This window comes from Arachis ipaensis, chromosome B10 (genome assembly GCF_059453495.1).
Source record: "Arachis ipaensis isolate K30076 ecotype BB chromosome B10, ASM5945349v1, whole genome shotgun sequence".
NCBI classification, from domain to species: domain Eukaryota; kingdom Viridiplantae; phylum Streptophyta; class Magnoliopsida; order Fabales; family Fabaceae; genus Arachis; species Arachis ipaensis.
Genome location: NC_142435.1, coordinates 48943021 through 48956259, shown reverse-complemented (window position 1 = coordinate 48956259; position 13239 = coordinate 48943021). Strand labels below are relative to the sequence as shown.

Genomic DNA, 13239 nt, shown 5'->3' with positions numbered 1-13239 from the left:
AGAACATTCTTGTGGAAGCAGATCCAGAACCTGAAAGGACTCTGAAGAGAAAATTAAGAGAAGCTAAAATACAACAATCCAGAGATAACCTTTCAGAAATTTTCGAACAGGAAAAGGAGATGGCAGCCGAAAATAATAATAATGTAAGGAAGATGCTTGGTGACTTTACTGCACCTAATTCCAATTTACATGGAAGAAGCATCTCCATTCCTGCCATTGGAGCAAACAATTTTGAGCTGAAACCTCAATTAGTTTCTCTGATGCAGCAGAACTGCAAGTTTCATGGACTTCCATCTGAAGATCCTTATCAGTTCTTGACTGAATTCTTGCAGATATGTGATACTGTTAAGACTAATGGAGTAGATCCTGAAGTCTACAGGCTCATGCTTTTCCCTTTTGCTGTAAGAGACAGAGCTAGATTATGGTTGGATTCTCAACCCAAGGACAGCCTGAACTCTTGGGATAAGCTGGTCACGGCTTTCTTAGCCAAGTACTTTCCTCCTCAAAAGCTGAGCAAGCTTAGAGCTGATGTTCAAACCTTCAGACAGAAAGAAGGTGAATCTCTCTATGAAGCTTGGGAAAGATACAAACAGTTGACCAAAAAGTGTCCTTCTGACATGCTTTCAGAATGGACCATCCTGGATATATTCTATGATGGTTTATCTGAGCTATCAAAGATGTCACTGGACACTTCTGCAGGTGGATCCATTCACCTAAAGAAAATGCCTGCAGAAGCTCAAGAACTCATTGACATGGTTGCTAATAACCAGTTCATGTACACTTCTGAAAGGAATCCTGTGAGTAATGGGACGCCTATGAAGAAGGGAGTTCTTGAAGTTGATACTCTGAATGCCATATTGGCTCAGAAAAAAATATTGACTCAGCAAGTCAATATGATCTCTCAGAGTCTGCATGGAATGCAAGCTGCATCCAATAGTACTCAAGAGGCTTCTTATGAAGAAGAAGCTTATGATCCTGAGAACCCTGCAATAGCAGAGGTGAATTATTTAGGTGAACCTTATGGAAACACCTATAACTCATCATGGAGAAATCATCCAAATCTCTCATGGAAGGATCAAAAGCCTCAACAAGGCTTTAATAATGGTGAAAGAAATAGGTTTAGCAATAGCAAGCCTTTTCCATCATCCACTCAGCAACAGACAGAGAACTCTGAACAAAATACTTCTAATTTAGCAAACTTAGTCTCTGATCTATCTAAGGCCACTGTAAGTTTCATGAATGAAACAAGATCTTCCATTAGAAATCTGGAAGCACAAGTGGGCCAGCTGAGTAAAAGGATCACTGAAATCCCTCTCAGTACTCTCCCAAGCAATACAGAAGAGAACCCAAAAGGAGAGTGCAAGGCCATTGACATAAGCACCATGGCCGAACCTACAAGTGGAGTGGAGGACGTGAATCCCAAGGAGGAAGACCTCCTGGGACGTCCAGTGATCAATAAGGAGCTTCCCTCTGAGGAACCAAAGGACTCTGAGGCTCATCTAGAGACCATAGAGATTCCATTGAACCTCCTTATGCCCTTCATGAGCTCTGATGAGTATTCCTCTTCTGAAGAGAATGAGGATGTTACTGAAGAGCAAACTGCCAAGTTTCTTGGTGCAATCATGAAGCTGAATGCCAAACTATTTGGCATTGATACTTGGGAAGTTGAACCTCCCTTGTTTATCAATGAACTGAGTGATCTGGATCAACTGACATTACCTCAAAAGAGACAGGATCCTGGAAAGTTCATAATACCCTGTACCATAGGCACTATGATATTTAAGGCTCTGTGTGACCTTGGTTCAGGAATAAACCTCATGCCCCTCTCTGTAATAGAGAAACTGGGAATCTATGGGGTGCAAGCTGCTAAAATCTCACTAGAGATGGCAGACAGCTCAAGAAAACAGGCTTATGGACAAGTAGAAGATGTATTAGTAAAGGTTGAGGGCCTTTACATACCTACTGATTTCATAGTCTTGGATACTGGAAAGGAAGAGGATGAATCCATCATCCTGGGAAGACCTTTCCTGGCCACAGCAAGAGCTGTGATTGATGTTGACAGAGGTGAAATATTCCTTCAATGGAATGAGAACTCCCTTATGTTTAAAACTCAAGGATCTCCCTCTGCAACCATGGAGAGGAAGCAGAAAAAGCTTCTCTCCAAGCAGAGTCAACCAGAGCCCCCACAGTCAAACTCTAAGTTTGGTGTTGGGAGGCCACAACCAAACTCTAAGTTTGGTGTTGGGAGGCCACAACCAAACTTTAAGTTTGGTGTTGAACTCCCATATCCAAACTCTAAGTTTGGTGTTGGAGAGTCTCAACAAAACTCTGCACATCTGTGAGGCTCCATGAGAGCCCACTGTCAAGCTATTGACATTAAAGAAGCACTTGTTGGGAGGCAACCCAATGTTTATCTAACTTTTATTTTCATTGTTTTTCATGTTTTCTTAGGTTCATGATCATGTGGAGTCACAAAATAAATATAAAAATTGAAAACGGAATCAAAAACAGCAGAAGAAAAATCACACCCTGGAGGAGCATCTGTCTGGCGTTCAGCGCCAGAACAGAGCATGGTTCTGGCGCTGAACGCCCAAAATGGGCAGCTTCTGGGCGCTGAACGCCAGAACAGGCATGGTTCTAGCGTTCAACGCCAGAAATGGCACACAGATGGGCGTTGAACGCCCAAAATGGCCACCAACCTGGCGCTGAAAGCCCAGAGTTGGGTACAAAGGAATTTTTATATGCCTAATGGGTGCAGGGATGTAAATCCTTGAACACCTCAGGATCTGTGGACCCCACAGGATCCACTCAGGATCTGTGGACCCCACAGGATCCACTCAGGATTTGTGGACCCCACAGGATCCCCACCTACCTCCACTCACTTCTTCTCACCACTTTCTTTCACACAACCCCATAAACACTCTTCCCCAAAAACCCTTCACCAATCACCTCAATCTCTCTTCCCCATCACATCTTCACCACTCACATCCATCCACTCTTCCCCATAAACCTACCTCATAAACTCTACCTACCTTCAAAATTCAAAACCAATTTCCCACCCAAACCCACCCATATGGCCGAACCTTAACCCCCCTTCCTTCCCTATATAAAGACCTCCATTCTTCATCAAATTCACACAACACACCCCTCTACACTACTCTTGGCCGAAACCACATCTCCCTCTCCCTCTCCATATTTCTTCTTCTTCTTCTTCTATTCTTTTGTTTATTGCTCGAGGGCGAGCAATATTCTAAGTTTGGTGTGGTAAAAGCATAGCTTTTTTGTTTTTCCATTACCATTGATGGCATCTAAGACCGGAGAATCCTCTAGAAGAGGGAAAGGGAAGACAAAAGCTTCCACATCCGAGTCATGGGAGATGGAAAGGTTCATCTCCAAAGCCCATCAAGACCACTTCTATGATGTTGTGGCCAAGAAGAAGGTGATCCCTGAGGTCCCTTTTAAACTCAAAAGAAATGAGTATCCAGAGATCCGACATGAAATTCAAAGAAGAGGTTGGGAAGTTCTAACAAATCCCATCCAACAAGTCGGCATCCTAATGGTTCAAGAGTTCTATGCCAATGCATGGATCACCAAGAACCATGATCAAAGTAAGAACCCGGATCCAAAGAACTATGTTACAATGGTTCGGGGGAAATACTTAGATTTTAGTCCGGAGAATGTGAGGTTGGCGTTCAACTTGCCATACATGGAAGAGAACGCACGCCCCCTACACAAGGAGAGTCAACTTTGATCAAAGGTTGGACCAAGTCCTTATGGACATATATGTAGAAGGAGCTCAATGGAAGGTTGACTCCAAAGCCAAGCCGGTTCAACTAAGAAGATTGGACCTCAAGCCTGTAGCTAGAGGATGGTTGGAGTTTATTCAATGCTCAATCATTCCCACTAGCAACCGGTCTGAAGTTACTATAGACCGGGCCATCATGATCCATAGCATCATGATTGGAGAAGAGGTGGAAGTTCATGAGATTATACCTCAAGAACTCTACAAGGTGGCTGACAAGTCCTCCACTATGGCAAGGTTAGCCTTCCCTCACCTCATTTGCCACCTATGCAATTCAGCGGGGATTGACATAGAGGGAGATATCCTCATTAAAGAGGACAAGCCCATCACTAAGAAAAAGATGTAGCAAGCAAGAGAGCCCAGTCATGGAGCTCAAGAGGCGCAAGAAGCTCATTTCCATGAGATCCCGGAGATTCCTCAAATGCACTTTCCTCCACAAAACTATTGGGAGCAAATCAACACCTCCCTAGGAGAATTGAGTTCCAATATGGGACAACTAAGGGTGGAACATCAAGAGCACTCCATCATGCTTCATGAAATAAGAGAAGATCAAAAAGCAATGAGGGAGGAGCAACAAAGACAAGGAAGAGACATAGAAGAGCTCAAGGACATCATTGGTTCCTCAAGAAGGAAACGCCACCATCACTAAGGTGGATTCATTCCTTGTTCTCGCTTTCTCTGTTTTTCGTTTTCTATGTTATGTGCTTATCTATGTTTGTGCCTTCATTACATGATCATTAGTAGTTAGTAACTTTGTCTTAAAGATATGAATGTCCTATGAATCCATCACCTCTCTTAAATGAAAAATATTTTAATTCAAAAGAACAAGAAGTACATGAGTTTCGAATTTATCCTTGAACTTAGCTTAATTATATTGATGTGGTGACAATGCTTCTTGTTTTCTGAATGTATGCTTGAACAGTGCATATGTCTTTTGAAGTTGTTGTTTAAGAATGTTAAATATGTTGGCTCTTGAAAGAATGATGACTAGGAGACATGTTATTTGATAATCTGAAAAATCATAAAAATGATTCTTGAAGCAAGAAAAAGCAGCAAAGAACAAAGCTTGCAGAAAAAAAAAGAAAAAAAAAGGGGCGAAAAAAAAATATAGAAAAAAAAATATAGAAAGAAAAAGAAAAAGCAAGCAGAAAAAGCCAATAACCCTTAAAACCAAAAGGCAAGGGCAAATAAAAAGGAGCCCAAGGCTTTGAGCATCAGTGGATAGGAGGGCCTAAAGGAATAAAATCCTGTTCTAAGCGGCTAAACCAAGCTGTCTCTAACCATGTGCTTGTGGCGTGTAGGTGTCAAGTGAAAACTTGAGACTGAGCGGTTAAAGTCAAGGTCCAAAGCAAAAAAAAAAAAAAAAGAGTGTGCTTAAGAACCCTGGACACCTCTAATTGGGGACTTTAGCAAAGCTGAGTCACAATCTGAAAAGGTTCACCCAATTATGTGTCTGTGGCATTTATGTATCCGGTGGTAATACTGGAAAATAAAGTGCTTAGGGCCACGGCCAAGACTCATAAAGAAGCTGTGTTCAAGAATCATCATACTGAACTAGGAGAGTCAATAACACTATTCGAAATCTGAAGTTCCTATAGATGCCAATCATTCTGAACCTCAATGGATAAAGTGAGATGCCAAAACTATTCAAGAGGCAAAAAGCTATATAAGTCCCGCTCATATGATTGAAGCTTTGTTTCATTGACAGTTTGGAATTTATAGTATATTCTCTTCTTTTTATCCTATTTGATTTTCAGTTGCTTGGGGACAAGCAACAATTTAAGTTTGGTGTTGTGATGAGCGGATAATTTATACGCTTTTTGGCATTGTTTTTAGTATGTTTTTAGTAGGATCTAGTTACTTTTAGGGATGTTTTCATTAGTTTTTATGTTAAATTCACATTTCTGGACTTTACTATGAGTTTGTGTATTTTTCTGTGATTTCAGGTATTTTCTGGATGAAATTGAGGGACTTGAGCAAAAATCAGATTCAGAGGTTGAAGAAGAACTGCTGATGCTGTTGGATTCTGACCTCCCTGCACTCAAAGTGGATTTTCTGGAGCTACAGAACTCGAAATGGCGCGCTTCCAATTGCGTTGGAAAGTAGACATCCAGGGCTTTCCAGCAATATATAATAGTCCATACTTTGGCCAAGAATAGACGACGTAAACTGGCGTTCAACGCCAGCCTTCTGCCCAAATCTGGCGTCCAGCGCCAAAAAAGGATCCAAAACCAGAGTTGAACGCCCAAACTGGCACAGAAACTGGCGTTCAACTCCACAAATGGCCTCTGCACGTGCAACACTCAGGCTCAGCCCAAACACACACCAAGTGGGCCCAGGAAGTGGATTTATGCATCAATTACTTACTCATGTAAACCCTAGTAGCTAGTTTATTATAAATAGGACCTCTTACTATTGTATTAGGTATCTTTGGTCTCAGTTTTATTCCATTGTTCATTTTAGAAGACTATTGATCTCGCTTAGGGGGCTGGCCATCCCGGCCATGCCTGGACCTACACTTATGTATTTTCATACGGTAGAGTTTTTACACTCCATAGATTAAGGTGTGGAGCTCTGCTGTTCCTCAAAGATTAATGCAAAGTACTACTGTTTTCTATTCAATTCTTCTTATTTCGCTTCTAAGATATCCATTCGCACCCAAGAATGTGATGAAGGTGATGATTATGTGTGACGGTCATCATCCTTCTCCCTTATGAACACGTGCCTGACAAACACTTCTGTTCTACATGAATTAAGCTAGAATGAATATCTCTTAGATCTCCTAACCAGAATCTTCGTGGCGTAAGCTAGAATGATGGCGGCATTCAAGAGAATCCGGAAAGTCTAAACCTTGTCTGTGGTATTCCGAGTAGGATTCAATGATTGAATGACTGTGACGAGCTCCGAACTCGCGATTGCAGGGCGTTAGTGACAGATGCAAAAGGATAGTAAATCCTATTCCGGCATGATCGAGAACCGACAGATGAATAGCCGTGCCGTGACAGGGTGCGTGAGCATATTATTCACTGAGAGGATAAGATGAAGCCATTGGCAAGGGTGATGCCTCCAGACGATTAGCCGTGCCGTGACAGGGCATTGGATCATTTTCCCGAGAGATGACCGAAAGTAGCCATTGACAGTGGTGATGTATCACATAAAGCCATCCATGGAAAGGAGTAAGACTGATTGGATGAAGATAGCAGGAAAGCAGAGGTTCAGAGGAACGAAAAGCATCTCCATTCGCTTATCTGAAATTCCTACCAATGAATTACATAAGTATCTCTATCCCTATTTTATTATATAATATTCGAAAACACCATTATCACTTTATATCTGCCTGACTGAGATTTGCAAGGTGACCATAGCTTGCTTCATACCAACAATCTCCGTGGGATTCGACCCTTACTCACGTAAGGTATTACTTGGACGACCCAGTGCACTTGCTGGTTAGTTGTATCGAAGTTGTGACAAATTATGAATGTGTAATCACGATTACGCGTACCAAGTTGCTCACGTGCCAGGAATAGTTTGAGCCTGGACATCACAATTTCGTGCACCAATAGTAAATCCTATTCCAGTATGATCGAGAACCGACAGATGATTAGCCATGCAGTGACAGCGCATTGGACCATTTTCGCAGAGAGGATGGGATGTAGCCATTGACAACAGTGATGCCCTACATAAAGCTTGCCATGGAAGGGAGTAGAAATGATTGGATGAAGACAGCAGGAAAGCAGAGGTTCAGAGGAATGAAAGCATCTCTATACGCTTATCTGAAATTCTCACCAATGAATTACATAAGTATCTCTATCCTAGTTTATGTTTTATTTATCTTTTAATTATTAAAACTCTATAACCTTTTGAATCCGCCTGACTGAGATTTACAAGGTGACCATAGCTTGCTTCAAGCCAACAATCTCCGTGGGATCGACCCTTACTCACGTAAGGTTTATTACTTGGACGACCCAGTGCACTTGCTGGTTAGTTGTATCAAAATTGTGAAAAAGAACTAAAATTATGAACGTGCGTATTAAGTTTTTAGCGCCGTTACCAAGGAATGAACGATCACGATTTCGTGCACCAAGTTTTTGGCGCCGTTGCCGGGGATTGTTCGAGTTTGGACAACTGACGGTTCATCTTGTTGCTCAGATTAGGTAACTTTATTTTAATTTTAACCTTTTTGTTTTTATTATTCTTATTTTCAAAAAATCCAAAAAAATTTATAAAATGATAAAATCAAAAATATTTTTGCATTTCTTGTTTGAGTCTAGAGTCAAGTTTTAAGTTTGGTGTCAATTGCATCTTTTTAATTTTCTAAAAAAAAAACTATTTTTGAAAATTTCATGCATTGCATTCTTCATGATCTTCAAGTTGTTCTTGGCCAGTCTTGTTTGATCTTCATATTTTCTTGTTTTGTGTCTTTTCTTGTTTTTCATATGCATTCTTGAAACATTAATGCCTAAAGAATAAAAATTTTTAAGTTTGGTGTCTAGCATGTTTTCTTTTCTTGAAAACTTTTCAAAAATAAGTTCTTGGTGTTCATCTTGACATTCAAAGTGTTCTTGGTGTTCATCTTGACATTCAAAGTGTTCTTGCATGCATTAGTTGTTTTGATTCATGATTTTCATGTTTTGTTTCATTTTTACTGTTTAATAAAAAGAAAAAAAAAAGAGAAAAACAACAAAAATATATCTTTTTCTCTTTCTTTATTAAAATTCAAAAATAAAAAAAATATCTTTCCCTTTTTCACTCATAAATTTTCGAAAATTTGAGTTGACTTTTTCAAAAATTTTTAAAATTTAGTTGTTTCTTATGAGTCAAATCAAATTTTCAATTTAAAAATTCTATCTTTTTCAAATCTTTTTCAAAAATCAAATCTTTTTCAATTTTTCTTTCATATTTTCGAAAATTTCAAATTAATTTTCAAAATTTTTTCTTATTTCTATTTCATATTTTCGAATTTAATACTAACAATTAATGTGATTGATTCAAAAATATTAAGTTGTTACTTGCCTATTAAGAAAGGTTCAATCTTTAAATTTTAAAATCAAATCTTTTTGTTTCTTGTTAGTCAAGTAATCAACTTTAATTTTCAAAATAAAATCTTTTTAAAATTCTTTTTCAAATCTTTTTCAAATTAAATTTCAATCACATCTTTTTCAAAATTTAATTTCAAAATCTTTTCTAACTTTTTATCTTTTCAAATTTGATTTTCAAATCTTTTTCAATTAACCACTTTACTTTTTATTTGATTCTTATATTTTTCAAAACTACCTAACTAACTCCCTCTCTAATTTTCGAAAATCCCTTCCCTCTTTCTCAAATTTCCTTTTTAATTAGCTAATTGTTTTTATTTCAATTTAATTTGATTTCAATTTTAATTTTCAAATTTTAACTTTAATTTTAAAATATTTTTATTTTATTTTATTTAAATTTTCGAATTCTTCTCTTCCTCACCTCCTTTTATTTATTTATTCATCTACTAACACTTCTCCTCCACCCAAAAATTCGAACCCCATCCCCCTCTCTGTGTTCAAATTTTTCCTCTTCTCCTTCTTACATTCTTCTCTTCTTATACTTGCATAAGGAATCTCTATACTGTGACATAGAGGATTCCATATTTTCTTTTGTGTTCTCTTCTTTTTCATATGAGCAAGAACAAGGATAAGAACATTCTTGTTGAAGCCGATCCTGAACCTGAAAGGACTCTGAAGAGGAAGCTAAGGGAAGCTAAAGCTCAACTCTCTGGAGAAAATCTAACAGAAATTTTCGAAAAGGAAGGAGACATGGCCGAAAATAATAACAATGCAAGGAAGATGCTTGGTGACTTTACTGCACCAAATTCCAATTTACATGGAAGAAGCATCTCAATCCCTGCCATTGGAGCAAACAATTTTGAGCTTAAACCTCAATTAGTTTCTCTGATGCAACAGAACTGCAAGTTTCATGGACTTCCATCCGAAGATCCTTTTCAGTTCTTAACTGAATTCTTGCAGATCTGTGATACTGTTAAGACCAATGGGGTTGATCCCGAGGTCTACAGGCTTATGCTTTTCCCGTTTGCTGTAAGAGACAGAGCTAGAGTATGGTTGGACTCTCAACCTAAAGATAGCCTGAACTCTTGGGATAAGCTGGTCACGGCTTTCTTAGCCATGTTCTTTCCTCCTCAAAAGCCTAGCAAGCTTAGAGTGGATTCTCAAACCTTCAAACAAAAGGAAGGTGAGTCCCTCTATGAAGCTTGGGAGAGATACAAGGAACTGACCAAAAAGTGTCCTTCTGACATGCTTTCAGAATGGACCATCCTGGATATATTCTATGATGGTCTGTCTGAGCTATCAAAGATGTCACTGGACCATTCTGCAGGTAGATCCTTTCACCTAAAGAAAACACCTGCAGAAGCTCAAGAACTCATTGACATGGTTGCAAATAACCAGTTCATGTACACTTCTGAAAGGAATCCTGTGAATAATGGGACACCTATGAGGAAGGGAGTTCTTGAAATTGATACTCTGAATGCCATATTGGCTCAGAATAAAATATTGACTCAGCAAGTCAATATGATCTCTCAGAGTCTGAATGGATTGAAGGAATCATCCAACAGTACTAAAGAGGCATCTTCTGAAGAAGAAGCTTATGATCCTGAGAACCCTGCAATAGCAGAGGTGAATTACATGGGTGAACCCTATGGAAACACCTATAATCCCTCATGGAAGAATCATCCAAATTTCTCATGGAAGGATCAACAAAAGCCTCAACAAGGCTTTAATAATGGTGGAAAAAACAGGTTTAGCAATAGCAAGCCTTTTCCATCATCCACTCAGCAACAGACAGAGAATTCTGAGCAGAATCCATCTAGCTTAGCAAATATAGTCTCTGATCTATCTAAGGCCACTTTAAATTTCATGAATGAAACAAGGTCCTCCATTAGAAATTTGGAGGCACAAGTAGGCCAGCTGAGTAAAAGAGTCACTAAAACTCCTCCTAGTACTCTCCCAAGCAATACAGAAGAGAATCCAAAAAGAGAGTGCAAGGCCATTGATTTAACCATCATGGCCGAACCTACAAGGGAGGGAGAGGACGTGAATCCCAGTGAGGAAGACCTCCTGGGACGTCCAGTGATCAACAAGGAGTTTTCCTCTGAGGAACCAAAGGAATCTGAGGCTCATCTAAAGAGCATAGAGATTCCATTGAACCTCCTTATGCCATTCATGAGCTCTAATGAGTATTCTTCTTTTGAAGAGAATGAAGATGTTACTGAAGAGCAAGTTGCCAAGTACCTTGGTGCAATCATGAAACTGAATGCCAAATTATTTGGTAATGAGACTTGGGAAGATGAACCTCCCTTGCTCATCAATGAACTGAGTGATCTGGATCAACTGACATTGCCTCAGAAGAAACAGGATCCTGGAAAGTTCTTAATACCTTGTACCATAGGCACCATGACCTTTGAGAAGGCTCTATGTGACATTGGGTCAGGGATAAACCTCATGCCACTCTCTGTAATGGAGAAACTGGGAATCTTTGAGGTGCAAGCTGCCAGAATCTCATTAGAGATGGCAGACAACTCAAGAAAACAGGCTTATGAACAAGTAGAGGACGTGCTAGTAAAGGTTAAAGGCCTTTACATCCCTGCTGATTTCATAGTCCTAGACACTGGGAAGGATGAGGATGAATCCATCATCCTTGGAAGACCCTTTCTAGCCACAGCAAGAGCTGTGATTGATGTGGACAGAGGAGAATTAATCCTTCAACTGAATAAGGAGAACCTTGTGTTTAAAACTCAAGGATCTCCTTCTGTAACCATGGAGAGGAAGCATGAAAAGCTTCTCTCACTGCAGAGTCAACCAAATCCCCAAAAGTCAAATTCTAAGTTTGGTGTTGAACCCCCACATTCAAACTCTAAGTTTGGTGTTGGGAGGCTCCAACAATGCTCTGAACATCTGTGAGGCTCCATGAGAGCTCACTGTCAAGCTATTGACATTAAAGAAGCGCTTGTTGGGAGGCAACCCAATGTTATCTAATTATATTTATTTATTTTCTATTGTTATTTTGTGTTTTATTAGGTTGATGATCATGTGGAGTCACAAAAACTATTGAAAAATCAAAAACAAAATGAAAATCAGCAGAAAAAAATAGCACACCCTGGAGGAGAGCAGTCTGGCGTTTAAATGCTAGAAACAAGCATCTGTCTGGCATTTAATGCCAGAAACAAGCACCAAGCTGGCGTTTAACGCCAGAAACCAGCATCTACCTGGCGTTAAACGCCAGAACAGAGCATAGAAGTGGCGTTTAACACCAGAAACAAGCAGCAGTCTGGCGTTAAACGCCAGGATTGCATGTATAGGGCGTTTTACACGTCTAAAAGGTGCAGGGATGAAAAACCCTTGACACCTCAGGATCTGTGGACCCCACAGGACCCCCACCTACCCTTCTTCTCTCCTCTTCACACCTTTTCATGACTCTCTTCCCCAAATACCCTTCACCAATCAACTCAATCACTCTTTCCCATCACCTCTTTACGACTCACATCCACCCTCTCTTCCCCAAAAACTCCACCTACCTTCAAATTCAAACTAATTTCCCTCCCAAACCCAACCCTAATGGCCAAAACTTCACCCTCCCCCCACTCCTATATAAATCCCTCATTCCTTCTTCATTTTCACACAACACAACCCTAAATTCACCCTTGGCCGAAAATACATCACCCTCCATATCCTCCATTTTCTTCTTCTTCTACTATTTTTCTTTCTTCTTTTTCTCGGGAACGAGCAAATATTTTAAGTTTGGTGTGGTAAAAGCATAGCTTTTTGCTTTTCCATAACCATTTATGGCACCTAAGACCAGAGAAACCTCTAGAAAGAGGAAAGGGAAGGCAATTGCTTCCATCTCTGAGTCATGGAAGATGGAGAGATTCATCTCAAAGGTCCATCAAGACCACTTCTATGAAGTTGTGGTCAAGAAGAAAGTGATCCCTGAGGTTCCTTTCAAGCTCAAAAAGAATGAGTATCCGGAGGTCCGACTTGAGATCCAAAGGAGAGGTTGGGAAGTTCTCACCAACCCCATTCAACAAGTCGGGATCCTAATGGTTTAAGAGTTCTATGCAAATTCATGGATCACTAGGAACCATGATCAAAGTGTGAACCTGAATCCAAAGCATTGGCTCACCATGGTTCGGGGAAAATACTTAGATTTCAGTCCGAAAAATGTAAGGCTGGCATTCAACTTGCCAATGATGGAAGAGAACGCACGCCCCTACACAAGAAGGGTCAACTTTGATCAAAGGTTGGACCAAGTCCTCATAGACATATGTGAGGAAGGAGCTCAATGAAAAATTGACTCAAGAGGCAAGCCGGTTCAATTAAGAAGGCATGACCTCAAACCAGTAGCTAGGGGATGGCTAGAGTTCATTCAATGCTCAATCATTCCTACTAGTAACC

The 13239-nt window shown here is 39.9% G+C and overlaps 2 non-coding genes across 2 annotated transcripts; both read right to left on the bottom strand.

Moving 5' to 3' along the window:
* Positions 1 to 515: 515 nt before the first annotated feature.
* LOC148579971 (small nucleolar RNA R71) lies at positions 516 to 623 on the bottom strand. Its single transcript, XR_015898888.1, has one exon. It is a non-coding gene; the product is annotated as a small nucleolar RNA R71 (small nucleolar RNA).
* Positions 624 to 9981: 9358 nt separating this feature from the next.
* On the bottom strand, positions 9982 to 10089 carry LOC148579970 (small nucleolar RNA R71). The gene has a single exon (XR_015894075.1). It is a non-coding gene; the product is annotated as a small nucleolar RNA R71 (small nucleolar RNA).
* Between the last annotated feature and the right edge of the window lie 3150 nt (positions 10090 to 13239).